Consider the following 23911-nt stretch of genomic DNA (forward strand, 5'->3'; position numbering starts at 1 on the left):
ATTGAATAGAAAAATTATTCACTGTGACTCTTTCTTGGCTTTCTTGATTAGAATTTAGTCCAGTGAATTTTCTAGGTTGTTGTAGAAGAGGCTTGTTGGGTAAGCTATGCAAAAATGCTTTTTCTCATTCTGACATCTTGAATCTACCTGATAGCTTTCTTTTTGTAATGATTGGAAGGATGCCACCTGCTGGAGACTTACTGTAGAAAAGTTCTGCCATGAAAGGAAGGTCTTTGAGAGAAAGAACATGCGTCTTTTCTTTGGCGTCAGGAAGTGATGTTTGCTAGTGGGAGGAAGAAGGAAGAGCCGGGCGCTCTGACTCGGTCTTTTTCCTGGGGACACTGGTGGAGAAGGGAGCTAGAAATGTGCTCTCCCTTTAATAGATAGGAATCTAGGCCTTTTCTTCTCTCTTTACCAAATTCTTATTCTCCTTAATAAATGCTTAAAAGTCTAACTCTTGCTAAAGCTTATAATTTATTGGCGACCACTCATTAGATATTTTAGACAGTTTAGCTAGAATTTTAGCCCTTAACATTTTATAGAACACACATACCCCCTCCCCACCGAGAGAGAGAGAGAGAGAGAGAGAGAGAGAGAGAGAGAGAGAGAGAGAGAGAGTTTTCATTTAACAAAAAAAGTCAATTCTCCTGAGTTTCAGGTAGCCAATTATCTTGGAGGAAGCCCCAAGTTTCTGAAATCCAATGAATAGTTCTGTGGCACTAGAAGGCATGCTCACATACCCTTCATATGCCTCCTAATGAGGTTCACACTCTTTAATCTTATCAAGTTGATTGAAGAATTCAACAGATTGATCAGAGATTGTCCTGATCAAGCCCACTTATACTTATCCAGACAAGTGTATGGGCTCAGTCAGGTTGAGCTCCTGTAAATACTAGAAGCAATGAGGCAATAAGAGTTCTCAGGGGTATAAAAAAGTCTCTGTGACAACCAGAATGTCACTCTTAATTCATTCTTGACTTCTTTGCCTCTTGGATCTTTTTGCTATGATTCACTTTGTGTTTGCAACTAATCTACTCCTAAGACTACCTCCTTCTTGGATGTGTTTTTTTTTTTTTTTTGCTTGATGAATTTCAGAGCCCACTTTCTACAGACTCATGGGACAAAGGGAAGTTAGTTATTCCAGGTCACTTCACAATTTAGTGAGAAAGTCAGGATCAGTAGTTCAAGATCTCCACTGTTTCTCCTCTACCCTGTGTGAGATTAAAATTGGATATTAGATCATAAATCTACCCTACTTAACCTTTCCCTTAATTTATCTCCCAGACTAGTAAATAGAAGAAGCTTCTGGTTTTCTAGATAGAGCTTTTATTGTATGGTAGTCACAAGGTGATGTTGATTAGAAGGATAGGAAAGTAGAAATGCAATACAAATCGTCTTAAGTCTAGGCTTAGTCTATATTCCGTATAAAACTCACCAAAAGCCGAAGGCCACCTTTGGGGAGAGAGACCGAGTCAAGCGCGTGCTGTTAACCGAGAGCCGGGCTGAGTCAAACTCCAGTCTGTGTCTGTGCAGCGCAGCCAGGAGACCAGAGGAACAGGAAAAAGGCCCCACTTCCATTCTCTCCTTGCCTTTTAAGCTCGCACCCCAGAAGTCGAGTGCTCAGCAGGCAATCTGGTGTGCGTCGCAGGCAGACTGGCGTGCGTAGCTCATGCTGTTGGTCTCCTCCCCAAAAGGGTGGTCCTAAAAAAACCTGGCATCTCTCCATTATCTAACCGACTGTTAAAACTTTTTACCACACCTGTTAGTGCTCCAGACATTAATTGGTATAAGCAATTGAAACTCTGTACTGCCCAATGATTTTTGAAGACAATTCTGATTTGGAAGCATAACAAGAAATGAAAAGGAGATACATTGCCAAGAATATATAAACTAATGCTCTAGTCACTTTAAAGAGTTAATGTACCTTGCAGAGCACCTGATTCTGTGGGATCATAGAAAGTCCGAGCTGTTTTTCAAAGGGTGAGGAGGTGCAAAAGAAAGAATTGATTTTTGTAAATTGGAACATATTCATGAAAATTAAATTAAAATTTAAAAGGGAAAATTAGAGCTTCAAGAGTACTTGGGGCCCTTCCAGTTCAAATGCTTCATTTCATAGATCAGAAAACTGAGGTCCATAGAGAGGAAGTGACTTGCTTAGGATCAATCAGCCAGTTAGTGATCATGTGGACTAGAACACAAGCCTCCTAACTTCCAACGCAGTGCAATTCATCCTGATTTTGTCATAATATGGATGATTTCAAATTATATTGCTAATAAGTTGTATTTGCATCCCACTTTAGGTATTCAATTATAAAAGTTATTTTTTCCCTTACAAAGTCAATAGTCTAACCATCATAGTGTCCAGTGATTTCTGAGCTTGAATCTGATTTGGAATTGTGAAAGGCTGTGATATTTCCTGATGTCCTTTTGAGCACAGTTGATAATCAACTCAGATTCTTTGGTTCATTATGGGTCTGATTACTAGCAACAGTCTTGTCAACAGATACATAGCCATCATTAGCTTTGGTATTTAGTCACTTAAAACCAAAAGGAGGGGGCAGCTAGGTGGCACAGGGGATAAAGCACCGGCCCTGGATTCAGGAGGACCTGAGTTCAAATCTGGCCTCAGACACTAGCTGTGTGACCCTGGGCAAGTCACTTAACCCCCATTGCCCAGCAAAACCAAACAAACAAAACCAAACAGAAAACCAGAAGGAAATGGACTACTATCATGGAAGGTGCATGGAGAGCTGAGGGAAGTGTGTACCTATCCTGAGTGGTCATGTAAATGGGAAAAAGCTTTGACAAAACCTGACCTAGTCCAGAAAGGGCCATTCATTTCCACATATGGCAGCTCTCCCTTCTTGGCCATCTTGTCTAACATGTTTCCCCAGCCAGTCAACAATATACATTTGGAAGAAGCCTCAGGACTCATAACTGCAGGGAGTGGATAGAGACAGATGTTAGTTCACAGTGCAGTGTTCTCGTTTGCACTTGTCTAGCACACTCTGGAGGATGGGCGTGGAAAAGATGAGTGGGTTATTTTGGCAAAAGTAATGGCTTCTTGCCTCCCCCCATCACCCCATTGCATCCTTTAAAATAGAGCAAGCCAACTACACTCCTCTCTGTGACCTTGCTTGGTGGCCTAGATTCTTTGCCTAGGCATTTATTAGCTCATATACTTCACAGCCAAGTGTATTAACCCTTCATCTTTCTGCCAGGCATAGGATTAGACTTTCAGAATGGTTCCTCCTAATCTATTCTTGGGAGGATACTTATTGAATCTGGAAATTGCTACACTGTATGTTTTGCCTAGGGGACAAAGCAACTGTTAACTTTTCAGAACTATGACTCTTTATGGGAGTGGTGGCTGGCTAGAATGTTTTGTTTTCAGGAGTGTGTGTGTGTGTGTGTGTGTGTGTGTGTGCGCGTGGTATTTGAAGCTTTAATTATTTACTTGGTCTAAAAGTTAAAGTCTTAACCTGGCTTCTTTCCTTTGTGTCTTGCCTCTGCCAGCCTTCAGATTAGTTCTCAGACCTCCGAGCAACAGCTAACTAAGCATGAGCTTCAGTCTCAAATATTCAACCATTAAAACTGACGTATAATCTTGGAGATGTGGGTAGTCCCTCTGATGATACATATAACAAACAATTTATGTCTGTCCATTCTGAGCAATACTTGTCAATGCCTTTGCATGAATTGGCCATAGGGGGTACCCCAAAATTGGGGGCTTTTTTCACATGCCAGAGTCATACAGTTATAGCATTTCTTAATCTGAAAAGGGGACATCTAGTTTAATCCCATCTTTTGTCAGATGAGGAAACTAATTCCCAGAGAGATCACTCAAGGCTACATAGCTAGGTGGTACAGTGGATAGAGTGCTAGACTTGGGGTCAGGAAACATGAATTGAAATTTGGCCTTCGACCCTCATTGGCCACAAAACAAAACAAGACAAAACAAAAACCAAACCAAACCAAAATAAAACCTTCAAAGGTTAGGTATGCCATTAACAAATTTTATTTTAAAAAGAGGAAAACCGAAACAGCTAGGTGGTACAGTGGATAAAGCACTGGCCCTGGACTGAGGAGGACCTGAGTTCAAATCCAGCCTCAGACACTTAACACTTACTAGCTATGTAACCCTGGGCAAGTCACTTAACCCCAATTGCCTCACACACATTAAAAAAATAAAAACAACTGTGAAAACATTAAGATTTACAATCAACATAATGGCCAATCAAAACTTGAGAAGACATGGTGAATAATGCTGTCCACCTCTTGCAGAGATGTGATAAACTAGAAGTATAGAATGGGACATACATTTTTAAAGGATTTGTTTTACATGACTATATTTTTTTATTACAATGGAGGCCTTTTATTTGGTGTAATGGGGAAAATTGGATGGATAAAGACAGTGATGGCAAAAAAGAGCATCAATTGAATTATTAATAAAATATATAGAATAATAGACAAGCTCATAAGGTAACAGACATAAACAGGGCAGAACTGGGACTACCATTTACAATCTGAGATATACTTAAAAAAACCCAAGGCTGCTTCTCCCACACAACATGCTATCTTTCTTTTTTTATTTATTTCAAAAAAAATAATGAACATCTCAATTTAAAGTTTTGAATCCTAAATTTTATCCCTCCTTCAACATACCATCTTTCAATTCTGTGACTTTTTACTGGATGCTCTTTCTGCTTGGAATTATCTCCCTTCTTGTTTCTTCCTCTTGGTTTCCTTCAGGACACAGTCCAAATCCTCCCTAACACTGTATAGGGCCCTGGCACACCACTGCCAGTGCCTTTTCTAAGAGATTACCTCCCCCACTTATATAGCTATATAGACATATAGTCTTGTTTGCACATAGTTGTTTTCATGTTGTTTCCCCTTACTGGAATATGAACTCATTGAAGGTAGGGACTGTGTATCTGTAATATTCTTGTATCTGTAATATAGCTCACATATAGTAGGTACTTAATAAGTGTTTGTTGACTTGACTTGACCCAGGTATTCTGACTCCAAGTCCATTGTTCTTTGTGTTGTACCATGTTTGAAGGTAGCTGTCATATACAGTGCATGTCTCCCCTAGGCTAACCATCCAATCCTTGTATAGTAAGATTAATAAATGCTTGTTGACTGAATGGCTGACCAAACAGATCAGAACTTAGGCTCAAGAGATGAACAAGGGAAGTTGTGGTTTGGTTAGGCAAAGCATTTTTTCTTCCTGATGTAATACTCCAAAGGTGCCTCTTATTCCTTTTAAGTGCAGTGCTATATTTGATCCCACTGGGTAGATGGAATTTCTAGGGCAAGCCTGAAGAACATTTTGTTGTTATTCGTCCAACAAGGCTCTATATAATCTATTTGTCACATTTTTTCCCTTCCTTTCCAACTCTTGATTGTACTGTTCCAAAGATAACCCTTAAAATACTTCACTGCCACTAACTGGTTCTTTGGCCACTTCACTTTTCTCATTTGAAAAAGGAGAGGGTCATCTTAAGTATTTTCAATCAATCAATCAACCAGTGAACAAATACTTATTAATCACCTGCAATGTCACCTTGCATGTGATACAAAAAACAAAAGGGAAAACAGTCACTGTCATCAAGAAGCTTACAGGCTTGTTGGGGGTGGGGCTGTGTGGGGGAAAGCCAACACTGCACTAAAACTTTTGGAATATCATGTATCTAAAAGGGGTCCACGTAGATATGAAGTGACTTGAGGGAAGTGAGTAGCAGCTTGGGGAAAATATGAAAGACCTCTTGTGGAAGGTAGTGTGTGGTCCTTAAAGGAAACTGGGTATTGCAAGAGATGGAAGTGAGCAGGGAGTATATTTTAGACATTTGGGATAGCCAGGGTGAAAACACAAAGGTCGGATATGGAGTACTATGTTTGAGAGACAGCAGTAGCTCTAAAGTTCTGGGACTTGATGAGAATCTCACATTTCTAAACCAATAATTTTGGAGAGAGACATTTTTGAGGGATAAAAATCACTTGCTGTGCTGATTTTATCTGTGATTTTTACAAGAAGACCTAAAAAAATCAATACTCTTGACTTCAGTTTGTTCTCCACCTGGATTGTTCAATCAATTAATTTTTCAGGCTATTGAACAACCCCAAATAAAGTTTTGGATTTTCATAGGTGGGGGCTGGGTTTGGAGCAAAACAAAACCAGCAAAAAATATGTTACTCAACTCAACTAAAATGTAACCTGAGGATAGTTTATGTCTGGTTTGAAAGGTGCATTACACATATTTATTTTGAAACCACAGACTATTCCTTTGCCTCTCATAACCCACTACAGGGTGACCACAAAGGTACTATATTGCTTAGCATATTAAAGTCGCAGATACTATAACTAGCATTCAGGGTGTTGGGAATCGCTCTCCCCAAACTGATTTATAACCCAGGGTAAACCACATGGACTGTTGTCTGAGAATAAGTATGACCAATTGCACCTGTATTCCTCAAAGCAAACAGTGCTAAAACCCCAGCTCAGCATAATTTCACTCTCGGTTGTATTTGAAAGACATAAATTACAAACTGCTTTATGGAAGGAATTTATTTGAGTAGAATTGACATTATTTTTTTGAGGGGAGAGAGTGGTTATGTGCTTCTCTAAAGCCCAAGAAATAGGGGAGCCAATAAATAACCAAATAAAAAAAGCCTAAGGGAATTTAGAGAGGAACTGATCTGACCCTATTGTTTTACAGTTGAAGAAACTGAGGCTTAGATAGGAGGGTAAATGACTTTAGGACACAAAGCTGGCAAGAGGCAAAAAAAGAAAAAAAAGAAAAAAGGGGGAGATTAGAATGCTTAGTTCTGACTCCTTGGCCAGGTTTGATCCACCATGGCAGTGTCCTTCCCCTTCCCTACTACCATGGCTTTGTGATTAAGCCTTGTAGCTCCTGTTTTAACTATGCCCTATTTGGCCAGGTAACCCCAAGTACCATGTATTTCCCTATAGGAAATTCCTTAGGTATTGCTCTTTCCTTCCTCAAATTTTCATGTACACACTTATCTGTTTGCGTGTTCAATCCCTACCTCATTTTCTCCCCCAGAATGCAATGGAAGTTTCTTTAGGGCAGGGATGACTTTTGAATTTTGTCTCTGTATCCCCAACACCTAGCGTTACATGTAGCATGCCTTTAACAGTTGTTTGTTAGATTGAATTGGAGTTCAAATCTCTAGCTTGGCGGAAAGGAGCCTTAAGGAAGACCTGATAATTGTTGGGTTGGAAGCCTTGAAAGGGGGATCTGACTTTGCTCTGTTTGACCCTAGAGGGCAGAAGAAACAGTTGATGGAAGTTGCTGAGAAGCATATTTCAGTTTGCTTTACAAAAAGACTTCCTAACAGTTAGAGGCAACTACAAGTGAAATGTGCTGTCTCAGAAATTCCCTGCCATCAAATGGGGCCTTTTTGAGGCTACTGTAGAGAGGATTCCTGCCCAGATGGAGCTCCAGGCTCCCTTTCAATTATTTTGTGACCAGCTTTGTCTGTTTCCAAACCCTCCAACTTAAGACCAAAAAAACACCTTTTTATGTGAACTGATTTAAATTCTTGAGATGCAGTATAGCCTTATGGAGAGGAGACTGGCCTGGCAATCAGGAAGCCTGCAGTTGGAGTCCTGCTTCCAACCTATACTGGCTGTCTGACCCTGAGCAAGTCACTCAACTTCTTAGAGGCAAATTTCTCAGACCATAAATTGCAGAGAAGGTGCTGATTTGCATTGTTAGAGGAAATTCCTTTTCTGGAGCTCTGGACACTTGTGAAGTCACAGCTCCACTTAAAAAAAAAAAAGGAATTCAAATTCTTATCTCTTTGGTCCAGAGTTCAACATGATTCCACCGGGACCTCAGCTCTAAGAAGAGATCTGTGGGGGTGAAATAAGAAACAAATGTCAGTCTAAGATTTCACAAGTGCTAAGAGCTACAGCTGAAGCACCGAGGAGAGATCTATGGCCAGTAGGGCAAGGTTGGGTAGAATTTTTCCCTGGATACAATTCCTTTTGGTTTGAGTTTCCTTCAGCTCTCACATTCTTCTTTACCAAGTAATAGTATTTCATCTTAGTTGGTGTCTTTGATTGATTGCTTATGTTCACTGTAATTTCAGGACTTTTTTTTATAGTCAGGAAAATTCTTTGGTCCTTTGGAATCATTGGAAGGACACGTGGAGGAACTAAAAGGAACTAGTTCTTTACTGTATCCTGGGAAGTGCACGAATGAGGACTACAGAGTGGCATAATTGGTGGCAGAGATAATCGGGTTCCTGCAAGGAAAGGGAGTATTTTTGCCCCTGTCTTTGCCCTCTGCCTCCAACTTCCCTAAACCTCCATAAACCTCCGTTGGTTTATTCAAGCTAGTCAACTACCTGGACAGGGGTTTAGAGAAATGGGTAAGAAGTAAAAGAAAAATTATTTTTCTCTCATTGAGATGAAGTATCATGATTTTATTTTCTATTGAGCTTGAGCAAAGAACTATAAAGTCTAGCTGTTAGGCAGTGTGGTATAGTGGGTAGAGTGTTAAACCTGGAATCAGGAGACCTGAGTTCAAATCCTACTTTAGAGACTTGCTAGCTGTATGAAACTGGACAAGTCACTTTTCCTTTCCCATTAAATGGGAATAATAACAATAATAATGTATTAATAACAATACACTCTATAATAAAATATAATAATATTAATAATATAATAACATTATTATCTACCTCATAGAGGCATGAAATGCCTTTAATGCATGTAAACCTTGAAGCACTATATCAACTTCTGGTTATTACCTGTACTTTCCCTGGTATAGAGAAGAGATGCCCTTTACAACTGGATTCTTTTAAACCTACCCTTAAATTTTCCTCCCTTCAGTCAGTGATGACCTTTCCCTACATGAATCTCACACAAAACTTTATTTGGAACTTCTTCAAAACATTTAAAATGTATCACTGTATTACAGTTATCCATGGGCCTATCTTATTTCTGAACAGGTTCTAAGAGAAGCTTGTGTGGCATAGCACAGAATGAGAAAGTTCAGTTCAGTCATTTTTCAGTCATGCACTCTGGCATGGTTTGCCATGTCCTTCTCCAGCTCATTTTACAGATGAGGAAACTGAGGTTAATAGGGTTAAGTGACTTGCACAGGGTCACAAATCTAGTAAGATTATGAGGCCAGATTTGAATCCAGGAAGACGAGTCTTCCTGACTCCAGGCCTAGAGCTCTATCTACTGCGTCATGTAGCTGCAGAGCCAGGAAAACTGGTTCAAATCCTGTCTCAGACACTTTGTGATTCTGGGGAAATCACTTTACCTATCTCCTCAGTTTCCTCATTGATAAAATGGCGACAATAATAGTGGCCCCCACTTCATAGGATAGTTGTGAGGAGCAAATGAAATTATGTAGGTAAAGTGTTTTGGAAGCCTTCATAAATGTCAGCTATTATTATGAAGTCAGGGATGGTTTCTTAATTAAAACGTGCATTTCTCTTAGTACCCAGCACAGTGGGTTGTGCACAGTAGGTAGATAATAAATGTTTATTGAATGGAACTTAATGCATCACATTCATCATTAGAAGTGAGTGAAATTCAGCGTGAAGTCATTTATTTCTTGGTTCCCTTGTGGTTTCCAGGATCTGAAGCACAGAGATAGTCTTGGAGGCTACCTCTGAAGACTTGCTTTAAAACAATTTGCTATCAAACAGCCACCTTTGCTGAAGAACACTACTCAGGGCTCTGGAAATTGGGAGCTCTTTGAACTCTACCTAAGATAGATTGGAGAGTAAGCTACATTTCCCACAAACTCTTGGTGAACCTTGTCTGATAGCAGCTATTCCACATGCTGCAGTCCATGTGACCTCCATTTGTCTTTCACATTCGAAATATTCTCCATGATTTAGAGCATTCATTGCTTCCTTTTGCTGTCAGAGAAATGAAGGAAATACATTTCAGTAGCACTTTCCTGAATGTACTTATCTCCAGCCACTGCTGTAAATATGCAGTGATCGGATTCTCCTGATGCCTAATAAATCAAGACCTCTGGCCAGTTACTTTCACTTGTGTCTTATGAAGAAATAACCCACTCCCCAAATGACTCTGTGTGTTGTGTGATAGTCCCTTTTCCAATTGCATGTGGAGAATAATCAAATTAAAGGTGGGGGTTTGAAATGCTAATTTTAGGATTTCTTTGGCAGATTGGCAATCAAGGCTTAGAGAAATAGCAGTGAGGGTGCCATCAGGGGTGATAAAGAAGGATAAAGAAGAGAGAGAGAGCTTGTTCCTGCTTGGGTGGGGCTGCAGGGAGAAGGGCAGCCAGGATGATCGGAGAGGGGTCAGATGGGCAGTGAAATGTAAGCTCTTTGTGGGCAGGAACTATTTGCTATTTGCCTTTGTATCCTTAGCTATTGAGTAATAAATGCTTGTTGAATTGAATTGAATGGTATCGGGAAGTAGCCAGTGAAGAGGCTTCCTCTAAGCAGAGGAATAAGTAGTCCTGATTCCCAGTCTCTTGGTTCCCCAGCTCCCCCTGTTGAATATACCACACTCTTTTTTAAAAACCAAGGCTAGAGCCATTGGCATTTTCTTTTCATTGCTGCTTTTTAAATAGTTGATTTGAAATATCTATACCATATGAATCCTGCAAGTTTGAACGAATAGCAAACCTCAGTTGGAAGAATGGGCAGAGAAGAGAATATCTTCCTTCATTTCTTTGTTCCTTCATTCTTTCCTTCCCTCCCCCTCCCACCAAACCTCCCTCCTTCTCTCCTTCCTTCCCTCCTTCCTTCCTTCTTTCCTTCCCTCCCTCCTTCCTTCTTTCCTTCCCTCCCTCCTTCCTTCCTTCTTTCCTTCCCTCCCTCCCTCCTTCTTTCCTTCCTTCCTTCCTTCCTTCCTTCCTTCCTTCCTTCCTTCCTTCCTTCCTTCCTTCCTTCCTTCCTTCCTTCCTTCCTTCCTTCCTTCCTTCTGATATAGTGGAAAATGGGGTACGAGTTGGGGTTGGGGTTCTTGGGAATTCCTCTTTAAAGAATTACACCCTCTTGCACACAAAACTTAGTTAGAACAAGGTGATAGTTTATTTAGGAGCAAGGGAAGGGAAGGGCCGGGGGAGGGAAACCATGAAAGAAATCCTTAGACTTTTCATGGGGAGATTTGGCATAAAGCACATGGCTCAGAGGTACCAAATCTCCTCGAACAGGAGACCGGAAGGTACTTTTATAGATGACTGATGGGGGTGGACCATCCCCCACTGGTGGTAGCTGGGGGAATTGGGTGAGCAGTGGAGGACCATCCCCCACTGGTAGTGACTAAAGGAATTGGGTGAGGGGTGGCTATGGATCCCTCCTCAGAACACAAAGGCCGAAGCCACACCCAAACTTATCTCCCCAGGATAAGGGAGACCGGAATGAAGGGTAGGAATCCCAAGCTAGCTCAGTCCGATTTGGTTCCTCTAGGCCTTATCTGTCCTCTGGTTTAGTTTCTCAAGGAGAAGATTCCTCGGTGTGCCCCAGAGAAATTCTGGGGTGCTCTGCGCCCCATGACACTTCCTTCCTTCCTTCCTTCCTTTCTTCCTTCCTCTCCTTTGTAAAAAAGGGAGATATACTTAACCATAGCCAGAGAAGGATATTAAAAAAATACATACATTGAGGACAATTCAAGTTAACTTGACTGAGCAAAGTTTCTCTGCCTAAATTAGCCATTATAGTCCACCATCCAAGGTTGGAGTACCCCTGGTGCACCTCACAGACTCAGATGATTAGGAAGTGATAGGCAATAGCCTGAGGGTGAGAACACTTTTCTTAAGGAGTCTTCTTTCCACACTTATTTTGTTGAGTGTCTTCCCCCCACCCAGCTGATCGGTTTGGAGGCAATATAGTGGGACTATGCACTTACCCAACTTTAGCCCTGATGAATGAGAATTCAAAGGCTCGTTGAAGTCAACTTTAAGTAGGACACTAGTTTTGAAGGCTGAGAACTTGGACTCAAATCCTTTCTCTGATACTTAGTACTTGTGAGACTTTGAGCCAGCCATTTAGTCTCTCTATTGGGGGCCAGGGTGCTGATGAAATTGGGGAGGGGGGAATTAATCCTTCTCTTCTCTCTACCCCAACACTAATGGAGTGTTGTGAGCAAGGAAGTAGAATGTCAATTTAGGGCATTTGGGGTTCATTTTCCCCACCCCCACCCCAGTATCTATCTGGGACCTGACTATGGGATCCTTGGGTAAGAAGAGATAATAAGCAGTTTTTAGGGCTTTGGGGCAGGAGTGATCCTGAGACTCCAAAGAATTGCCTTGCTGCCTACTTTTAATCTCCTCGCCAGCAGTTTTTATTTATTTATTTATTTATTTCCTGAACTGCTTTTAACTACTTTAGAAACTGCTTCTATTTGGGGGTATTGGAATATTTTAGTAAAATGATTATTTGAGGGGCAGCTAGATGGTGCAGTGGATAGAGCACCAGCCCTGGAGTCAGGAGTACCTGAGTTCAAATTCGGCCTCAGACACTTAACAGCTGTGTAACCCCAATTGCCTCACTAAAAAAAAAAAAAAAAAAAGATTATTTGAACCTTCAGACTCTGCATAATTTATCACACCAGATGGGAAACCATTACCTAGGTACTTCCTGATCCTAGGTTTCCTCATTTATGGAAAGACTTGAACTAGATGGTCTTTAGATCTATGATCTGAAAGTATATTGTCTGTTTCTTGGGACTTCTGTGATCACCTATTTTTCTCATGTAGATTGTTCTTTCTATCTTTCTTTTTTTTCTTTTGTGGGGCAATGAGGTTTAAGTGACTTGCCCAGGGTCACACAGCTAGTGTCAAGTGTTTGAGGCTAGATTTGAACTTAGGTCCTCTCTATTGCTATATCTGTCTATTGCTATCTTTCTCTGTCCATATCTATCTGTCTATCCATTAGTCTGCCCATCCATCTATCATCTCTCTCCATCTCTGTCTCTCTCTAATATGATCCTCAAAACAATCCCATAAGATAAGTAGCCAAGGCAGCTGAGGCCCTGACAGGTTAAGTGACTTGTCCAGCCAGTAAGTGTCAGAGACAGGATTTGTGCTAGGACCTTCTCAACTCCAAACTTAGCACTCAGTCACTTTGCTAATTATCTGCCTAATGTTTACATAATGTCATGCTTTACTTACATTATCTCATTTGTTCCTCACAATAGCCCTATGGAGTAGGTGTTTTAACTACCCCCATTTTACAGATGGGCATGACAGATGTTAAATGGTTTGCTTAGTGTCACATAGCTAGTCAGTCACTGGGGCAGGCTTTGAACTCGTTTTTCAGAATCCAAGACCACTATGCCACTTGGCTGCCTCAGACAAAGCCCAATGTGTAGATTATGTACATATAATATACACGCATATGTAATACATATGCTATGTAAACATGTTTATACTTATATCTATGAATAATTATATACCCACCATACATGTGTATAGAATATAATATATACACAACATACATATGTGTATATCCATGATGTACATCTATACATCTATATGTCTTTTATATATACATGTGTTTCTATACATATAGTACATGCACATAAAACGCAGGTATATGTACCTACACACACCACATATGCACATGCATGCACACACATACAACACGCACATGCATACATGCAACACATCCATCCATCCATCCAGGAGAGGGTCTATGGTGCAGTAGATAGAGATAGCCTCCTAATCAGGGACATCTGGGTTCAAATTCTGCCTCTGGCACCTACTAGTGGTAGCCCTGTCTAAGTCAGTCAACCTCTAAGTGTCCTCAGTGTCTTTAAGACTCTGAGTTTCAGAGAAGGTGCCAACCTGCATTAAAAAAGAGACTTTCCTCACTTGTGAGTTCCTTATGCTAACGAAATAAGAAATCTAGATATCTAGATCTACACACATATAGGCATACATATGTGTATACATACAGATATACCTATCTGTATCAAAATCTAATATATCTATATCTCTAAGTATCCATTATCCACCTCTAAGTAAAATTATTTCCTTCTGTATGGATACTGCTAGTGTGCATTTTGCCTGCACTGGAATTCCTATGTGAATATTTTTGTCTCTGTCATTTACATGAACAATTGATAGCTGGCAACTATTAAGTGATGTAAGGCAGTATATAAAGACAAAGGTTTAGCATGGGGCCTTGCACACAGTGGGCATGCTCTATTTATTGGATGGAAGTGAATTTCAAATATTTTGAAAGAAAAAAAATCAGCCAATGCATGTTTCCTAACATTATTAAAAGAGGTGGTGGTGGGAACAGTTCTTGGTATTTGTATCATTTTGGCAACTTTTCTTCCAAAGAGATTGGGTCTTTTTTTACAAATGAAAAAACCCCAAGAGACAGAGTTTCTGAGTAATTAATAATCAATTTATTAATTAGGCTAGCTAATAATTAATAAATTGATGGTCAGTGGTTTCTTTGGCAACCAAAGACAAAATCATGGAGAGCCTGAAAGCTTTAAATAATCCTTGAAAGGGAAATTCCCTGACAACTGAAAATCAACCCTGTTTGGTTGATATAATGAAGCAGTGGGCTAGCAGTCTTCAGCTCCTCCTGATGAGAATGTGGCTTGATCATGACACTCAGCCACCTCTAGCAATCTGGACAGGGGAATCCATCTCCATCCAGACCACTCTGGTTGGTTTTCTCCTTCATGAGCTGGGTCACCCTAAACTCTGATGGAGGGATACAAGGACAAGGGCTCATTTCCTCTGGGTAACAACTCACCTAGAATGGATTCTGTTTACACTCTAAAATAAGGTCTCCTACTTGGGTGGAGTCCTACCCCAAATAGAGGAGCATGTTCCCTAAGGGTTAGGGATAATCTCAATCAGCCATGTCCTTCAGAGGCTGACCTTCCACAGGAGCTGGGCCTTAATGAAGAAAAGAAGAGAAAAACCTGTCTCCTAATTTAATAATTGGTTATAAATATAATAGAAAAATAATCTCTCTCATCTTCTCTCCTATACCACTAGAATTTGCCATTCATCATCAGTCCTCCTGTGAGAGGTAAGAGGCAGGTATAATTTTCATGTGGTACCATGGTACCTCATCCTTAGATACACTGAAAAGTGGATTGGTATAATTGAAAGAGTGTTGGATTGTGATCCAGGAAGACATTGATTCTAATCCTGTATCAGATACTTTCTATTTATTTATCTATATTAATTTACTTATTAATTAATTAGTTTGCTTGTTCGTTCATTCATTTATTCATCCATGCGTTTGTTTGTTTTGGTGAGGCAATTGGGGTTAAATGACTTGCCCAGGGTCACACAGCTAGCAAGTATCAAGTGTCTGAGACTGGATTTGAACTCAGGTGTTCCTGAATCCAGGGCTGGTGCTTTATCCACTGTACCACCCAGCTGCCCCATCAGATATGTTCTAGCTGTGTGACTCTGGACAACTCATTTCTCCTCTCTTGGTGTCAATTTCTTCATTCAGATTGATATGAATTGAATGAAACTTGTTAAATTGACATAATCCTGTTCTTGGTTCATTTGGACTTTGGACAAATGAATTTTGGATTCTTTGTATAAAGCTAGTGGCTTAGTGAGAACCAGTATGTAGATAAACAGAGATGGGGAATCAGAATGGCATGCCAATGGGAAGGCATTGATACTATTGAAACTTCAAGTGGTACTTGTATTAATCTGTTTACCTTTGACATTTTATTTTGTTTGACAAGTGGGTGAAGTCATAGTACACACTGTCCCAAGCAAGAGATGCAGGAAAAATGGAGAAGAGTTTCAATTCAGAAATGACTTCTGTCGCTAATAAAAACAATTACCAGAAAATGCCTGCCCCAACAGATCCTTAATGCCTAAAGATCTGGCACACGCTCCCATGCTCTTTGTTCCCATTCATTTCTTCTTCCTTGCTTAAAACTGTTAGGATAGTTAGTTGAGGAGAGAGGGAGGGGAGTAGGAGTGAGAGAGGGAAGAGAAAGAAAAATAGAGGAGAGAGGGGAGGGAATGAGAAAGAAAGAGATGGAGAAAGGAAGAAGGAAGGAAGGAAAAAAGGAAGAAAAAGAAAGGAAGCAAGGAAAAGATACACAATTTTGGTGGTCTCTGTTAAATTCAGCTTGCATTTATTAAATGTCTATTGTATACAGAATGCTAGATCCTAAGGGGAAATCAAAGTTTAGATAAAGCAGTCTCTGCCATTATAGAACTTAGACTCAAATATGACACATACTGTTTGACCCCTTTTATGCACTTGATTTACCTCTAAGTTTAGTTATAATTACTTGTGAACATGTCTTATTTCCTTTGGAGGCAGTTAAGTGGTGCAATGGATAGAGTGCTGGACCTGAGTCAGAAAGACTCATTTTTACGAGTTCAAATCTGTCCTAACACACTTACTAAGTGTGTGACCCTGGGCAAGTCACCATCCTGTTTGCTGCAGTTTCCTAATCTGTAAAATGAGCTGGAGAAGGAAATGGCAAACCACTCTGGAATCTTTGCTGAGAAAACTCCAAATGGCATCAGAAAGAGTCAGACATCAAAAATGACTGAATAACTTATTTCCTTTGTTGTAAGCTATGTAAGGACTGTGCCATTTAAAAAATTCTTTGTATCTTCAATACCTAGCACAGTGCAGGTCCTCAATAAATGTTTGTTCAGTGGGATTTCTATATAAATATCACAGTTAGTTAAAGCGAATGTGTTGCATGTAACTTAGAAACCATGGTAGTAAAATAAATTCACTCTCCACTCAGGTTTGAAAGACAAATGCAAGGGCAAAGGTTGTAGGCAGATACAGTCAGTGGCTTTCTGCAGAGGGCAAAAGAAGCTTAAATGGTAGAAAAAGAGGCCAGAGATCAATGGCTAAAGGAATGGAGAGAAGAAAGCAATGATAGAATGATGAATTGAGCAAAGGTCAAATTAGTTAGTGGATACTAGGAGTCCTTAGAACACATTATCTCAATTGTTAGAGTTATTCTAGGTTATAGAGTCTGGAGAATATGAGCTAAATCAAACACCGTCATATAAACATTATATGAGAAAAGGATCATATGAGGTTTCCTGTAACTTTTCATGTGATTACTGTCTTTCTGTAATTAGAACCAGGAAGCAGCTTCTAGTCTCCTTGATCTCACCAGCTGTAGGAATGGTAGGTGAAGGTGTTAGCACCATGGCCAGCTCCCCACACAGATTAATTTTGGGGATGGATTGGGTTCTAGACACCTCAAACATTGATTGAAAGAGAAGATAGATCACCAAAGGACTTGAGTAGTCTCCACCTTCACCCAGAACCCTCCTCTCTAGGCACACGCATGGGTCAGAAAAGAAGTGGAGAATCCATTCCTTTTTAAGAGAGAATAACCCCTGATATGCTTTTGTTTCATTTTGCTTTGTTGGTGGGGCAATGAGAGTTAAGTGACTTTGCCCAGGGTCACATAGCTAGTAATTGTCAAATATCTGAGCTCGGATTTGAACTCAAGTCCTCCTGATTCCAGGGGTGGTGCTTTATCCACTGTACCACCTAGCTGCCCTCTAATGTGCTTTTTTCCCCCTGAAAGTCCCCTGATGTGCTTTTTAAAGCGCTTCACAATGATGATATACTGTAGTGGAAAGATTGGTGGAAATGGAATCATAAGCGCCTGAGTTTAAGTACCACTTCTGAGATTTACTAGTTATTATCATGCCACTTAACTTCTTGGATACTCATTTTCTTCATCTTTAAATGGGGTGTAAATATCTGTAGTAACTACTTCACTGGGTTATTATATCAAAGGAAATAACTCATATGAAATGCTTATAAACCTTCAAGCACTTTACAAAAGTCAGTTATAATTAATCCTGTGCTGTAGGTAGTGCAAATGTAATTATCCCTATTTTACAGATGAGGAAACTAAGGTTCTGAGTAGTTATATGATATACTTTCTGGTCATAGTGGAAAACAGGATTCCAATTTGGGTATCTTCACTACAATTGTATAATTCTTTCCATACCATTGTCTAATATATCATATTCTTTTGAGTAACAAGATCTTGAAAGGGACATGAAGAAAACTACAGTTACAGGCATTCATTGATAGAAAGAAAAAAAACATCTTGGAATTAAGTGTCTACAAGAATGAAAACCATCAATGTCTCTTGAAACACTTAAACAGCTCTTCTCTCCCTTTAGAGAAAAAAAGCTTAAGAAAGTGAATGGAATGGTGCTTTTAGAATATTTTTTCTTCTTAAAAATAAATATTTATATTTCAAGGAAGGAATCCCTTTGGATTCAGTGAAGTTCTCTAGATTCTCCCATTGATGAATGGCTTATTATATTAAGCCTAAGAACCTTGCAGAATTTCCCACCTGAGATCCATAATCACTCAAAAGATTTTGGCTGAATTATCTACCCTTGAGGAAAGGACCCTGGTGGATATAAAATGCCTATATTCCAGACTATGATTTTAAGTTGGATGTAAAACCTACAGAACAATAAACTTATCTTGAACAGATGCTGAATATGGCCAATGAGCTGGGTTAAGAATTTGACTTGGAAGGGGTGGAGCCAAGATGGCGGAGGAAAGGCTGTGACTCTTGGAGCTCCCAATAGATCTATCCACATACCTCCAAAAAATTCCATAAGACAACTCCTGGAGCAGCAGAACCCACAAAAGAACAGAGTGAGAGAATTTTCCAGTAAAAGACAGCTTAGAAGTTTGGCAGGAAGGGTCTGTTATACTGGAGTGAGAGAGGAGCTCAGATCCAGCTACAGGCAGTCCACATCTCCAGAGACTCGGAATCTTCAGCATCAGCAGCTTCTTCTGAATCTTGGCTCACAGAGAAGTGAGGGGGTCCAGCGATTGCCAGAGGGAAATAGTGGGGGGTCTCTGTGGGAGCAGAGGTGGAGCACATTACCCAGGAAGCAGATTTGAGTGTCAGAGGCCCAGTCGGGGAGGGGCACAGGCACATCAAGTTTGCGGACCACAGAGAATCAGGTTTCTTCTTCCAGGTTAAAGAGCAAGCAGGCCCGTGGTTACTTACAGGCCAGGCAGGCTGAGAATGAGCCTCTTCTTAAATTATACCATCTAGGACCCTCTGAAACTTGGAGTGATTGTGTCATGAGTTCTAGAGCCTTTCCCCCACCATCTTGACTCTGAGCCCCTCCCCCCCTGAAGCTTGGGACAGTGCATCTTGAAAGCAGTGCCCAACTTTAAGAAAGAGTTAAAAGCCAAGAAATAGGCAGGCAAGATGAGTAGGCAGAGAAAGCAGTAAACCATTGAAAGTTTCATTGGTGACAAAGTAGATCAAAATACACCCTCAGAAGAAGAAAATAACAAAGTCAAAGTACCTATATACAAAGCTTCCAAGAAAAATATGAATTGGTCTCAGACCATGTAAACACTCAAAAAGAACTTTGAAGACAAAGTAAGAGAGGTAGAGGAAAAAATGGAAAGAGAAATGAAAGTGATGCATGAGGATCATGAAAAAAAAAATTCAACAGCTTGAAAAGCCAAATTGCTCAAATGGAAAAGGAGGTGCAAAAGCTCTCTGAAGAAAATCATTGCTTAAGAATTAGGATACAGCAAATAGAAGCTAATGACTTTATGAGAAATCAAGACACAATAAAACAAATACAAATGAATTAAAAAATAGAGGGCAATATGAAATATTGCCTTGGAAAAACAGCTGACCTGGAAAATAGATTCAGGAGAGATAATTTGAAAATCATTGAAAAAAACCAAAACAAAACAAAACAAAAAGAAAGAAAGAAAATCACTGGACTACCTGAAAACCAGGACCAACAAAAAGAGCTTAGACATCATCTTCCAAGAAATTGTCAGGGAAAGTTGCCCTGATATTCCAGAAGCAAAAGGTAATATAGAAATTGGAAGAATACACCAATAACCTCCTGAAAGAGATCCCAAAATGAAAACTTCCAGAAATATTATAGCCAAATTCCAGAGATCCCTGGTCCAGGAGAAAATATTTTAAGCAGCTAAAAATAAACAATTCAAGTACTGTGGAGTTACAGTCAGGATAACACTAGATCTAGCACCTTCTACATTAAAGGATCAGAGGGCATGAAAGATGATATTCTGGAGATCAAAGGAACATGGATTACAACCAAGAATCACCTACCCAATAAAACTGAGTATAATCTTTCAGGGGAAAAATGGGACCTCAATGAAAAAGAGGACTTTTACATGTTTGTGATAAAAATACCTGAACTGAATAGAAAATTTGACTTTCAAATACAAGACCCTAGAGATGCATAAAAAGGTAAACAGGAAAAAGAAATCATGAGGGATATTAAAAGCTTAAAGTGTTTACATTCCTACATGGGAAGATGATACTTCTAACTCATAAGAACTTTCTCAGTATTAGGGCCCTGAAAGGAATATACTTAGACAGAGGGCACAGGTGTGAATTGCATATGAAAGGATGATATCTGTAAAGCATTTATTTTTTGTTTATCCTTTTTTTGTGGGACAGACAGGGTGGGGTGGCTTATGTCTGGGGCTGGATTTGGGCTCAGGGTCTCCTGAGTCCAGGGTTGGTGCTTTGTCCACTGTGTCACCTAGCTGCTCCATGATGACATCTTTAAAATAATGTTAAGGGGTAAGAGGAATGCACTGGAAGAAAGGGAGAGAGAGGTGGAATGGGGTAAAATAGCTCACATAAAAGAAACAAGAAAAAGCTTATGGAGTAGAAGGAAAGATGGGGAATGAGTGGGGGAAGTGAGTGAGCCTTGCTCTCATCAGAATTGGCTCAAAGAGAGAATAACATACACACTCAAGTGGGTTTGGTAATATATCTTGCCCTGCAGGAGAGTGGGAGGGGAAGGGGATAAGGGCAGAGTGGTGAAGGAAGGGAAGGCAGATTGGAGGAGGGGGCAGTAAAAAGCAAAACACTTTTCATGAGGGATAGGGTGAAAGAAGATAGAAAATAGAGTAAATATAAAGGTGGGGGCATAGGATGGAGGGCAATACAGTTAACAATAGTAACTTTGAAAGAAATGATGAGCAGGATGCTATCAGAAGGGCTTATGAAAAATGCAAACCATCTAAAGAGAAATAACTGATGGTATCTGAATACAGATTGAAGGATATTTTTTGTTAGTTCCTCTTTCTAAAGGTATTTTGTCTGTTTTCTTTCACAACCTGACTAATGTGGAGATGTTTTGCATGACTTCACATGTATAACTTATATTGAATCATTTGATTTCTTATGGTGGGGAGGGAGGGAGGAAGAAAATTTGGAACACAAAGTTTAAAAAAAATCAATGTGAAAAAATTTATTTTTTACATGTAACTTGAGGAAATTCTAAATAAATAAATAAAAATAAAATAGAATAATAATTTAACATGAGGAAGGTAGTGGGATGGAATGCCTTTGATAATTCTTTTAATGGTTCAAGCTTTTTTCTGAGATCAAGGCCCATCTTTTTTTTTTTTTTTTAGTGAGGCAATGGGGGTTAAGTGACTTGCCCAGGGTCACACAGCTAGTTAAGTGTTAAGTGTCTGAGGCCAGACTTGAACTCTAGTACTCCTGACTCCAGGGCCGGTGCTCTATCCACTGCACCACCTAGCTGCCCCAAGGCCCATCTTTTAATACCAATTCATTAGATGATGTCTATAGGAACACATAGTTATGGATTTGGAGTTGGAAGAGGCCTCATAGGGCATCTAATCCAGTTTCTACATTTTATAGATGAGAAAATGGACACTAAGAGAGGTAAAATGACTTTCTCATGGCGACATGACTCCAGATATAGTGTTGTGTGAGTGTGTCATGGAATATTATAGTAACTTTGATGATCATCAGTAAAAGGCGTAGCTACTTTGATCAAGACAACAATCCAAGGCAATTCCAAAGGACTTATTACAAAAATGCAGTCTATCTCCAGAGAGAGAATTCATGAACTCTGAATGCAGTTGAAGCATGCCTTTTTCCACTGTCTTTATTTTTCTTTCTTTTTTTTTGGTGTGTTTTCTTTTGCAACCTTGCTAATAGGGAAATAAATTTTGCATGACTTCACATTTATAATTGATATCCTATTGCTTGCCTTCTCAAGGGGGTGCGAATAAGGAAGAGAATTTGGAACTCAAAATTAAAAAAAAAAGAATGCTAAAATTCCTTAAAAATGTAACTGGGAAATATTTAATAAAATAAATAAAAAAGAATATGGGTTAATAAAAATACTATAGTTACTTAAGGAGTGAAATTGAGATCATCCAAAGGGCAATGGAAAGGCTTGGAGTAAGTGTGAATGTATTGAAACACATTAACAATGAGCAACTTTGCAGGAGAAGTAGTGTAAAAATATCAGAGAGGTTTGATCAGAAAAACAACAGACCGATTATATAGTGAGAGTTTAATGACAGCTGGTAGACAGTTTTGGGAAAGGAACAAACATTGATTAAGTGCCAACTATGTGCCAGGCACTTTACAAATATTATCTCATTTGATCCTCATAATAGCCCTGGGAAGTAGGTATCCTCATTTTACAGATGAGGAAACTGAGATTAGCCTTTGTCTGTGGTTAAATAATTTGCTCAAGATCACATATCTCAGAAGTGTCTGAGGCCAGATTTGAACTCATGTTTTTTTTTTTTAATTCTAGGCTCAGAACTTTATCCACTCTGCCACTTAGATACCTTAAGGAACTGAATAGAGCTTTAGAAAAGTGAGATATCATAGGACTCTGGTATTTATGTAAAGGAAATAAAAAAATATTTCTCAGCTGTGCATGATGCATTTATTCATTTACCCATTCATTTATTTATCTATCTATCTATTTATTTATTCATTTATTTTTGGTGGGGCAATGAGGGTTAAGTGACTTGCCCCGGTCACACAGTTAGTAAGTGTCAAGTGTCTGAGGCTGGATTTGAACTCAGGTCCTCCTGAATCTGGGGCTGGTGCTTTATCCACTAACCTAACTGCCCCCTCTGTGCATTATATATTTATAAAAATTTACCATTAAGGCAAAAAAAATCACAAATGAAGAAAAGCAGAAATATTAAAAAAATAAGCACTTGCTTAGAGGCAACTAGGTGGTACTATAGAGAGAGATGGGCTTGAAATTAGGAAGATCTTCAGGCCTACCACTCTATATAGGTACCACCTTGTTCCTCTAGGCAAGTGCTTATTTTTTACCAAGTACTATGCTAAGTTTTGGGAAAGCAAATTGAAAAAATGAGACAATCACTGTTCTTAAATGATTCGTCTTCTAAATAGAAGAGATAAAACTTATGGAAGAATTCAATTGCAGGGTGAGTAGAAGGACCCACTGCTCCTTAGAGTACAGCTTCAGTGTAGATGGTAAGGCTTAAGGTCCCATAGAGTACAGTTTTGGGAAGGAGAAATCCTGATGGGGTTTGGGTAGGCATGGTTGAGGGTGGGACCATTGAAGGAAGGAATTCTTGTGCTGTCACCCCATAGTGTTTTTTGAGCAGGTGGATGCTTAGAGGCACTTTGGAGTTTGACAGTTCCAGTGGGGCTCCATTCTCTGGAGCTTGTGATGGTAGATGGCCTTAGGTTGGGATAAGTAACTGTGGAACACTTTCAGTGGGAAAGGTATTTTCCCAGCCAGTGTAATGATTGGAATGATGCCACCGCTGGGGACTTACTGTAGGAAAGCTCCACCATGAGGAGAAGGTCTCTGAGGGCAAGACCATGCATCTTTTCTTTGGCATCAGGAAGTGACGTTTGCTTGTGGGAGGAAAAAGGGGGAGACTGGCGCTCTGAATCTCTCTCTTTCCTGAGGACTCCAGTGGAGAAGGGAGCTAGAAATGCGCTCTCCCTTTAATAGATAGATGAATCTAGGTCTTTCTCTTTCTCTTCACCAAATTCTTATTCTCCTTAATAAATGCTTAAAACTCTAACTCTTGCTAAAGCTTATAATTTATTTGGCAACCACTCATTAGATATTTTAGACAGTATAGC

Source organism: Dromiciops gliroides, chromosome 1, assembly GCF_019393635.1.
Source record: "Dromiciops gliroides isolate mDroGli1 chromosome 1, mDroGli1.pri, whole genome shotgun sequence".
In the NCBI taxonomy this organism is placed as follows: domain Eukaryota; kingdom Metazoa; phylum Chordata; class Mammalia; order Microbiotheria; family Microbiotheriidae; genus Dromiciops; species Dromiciops gliroides.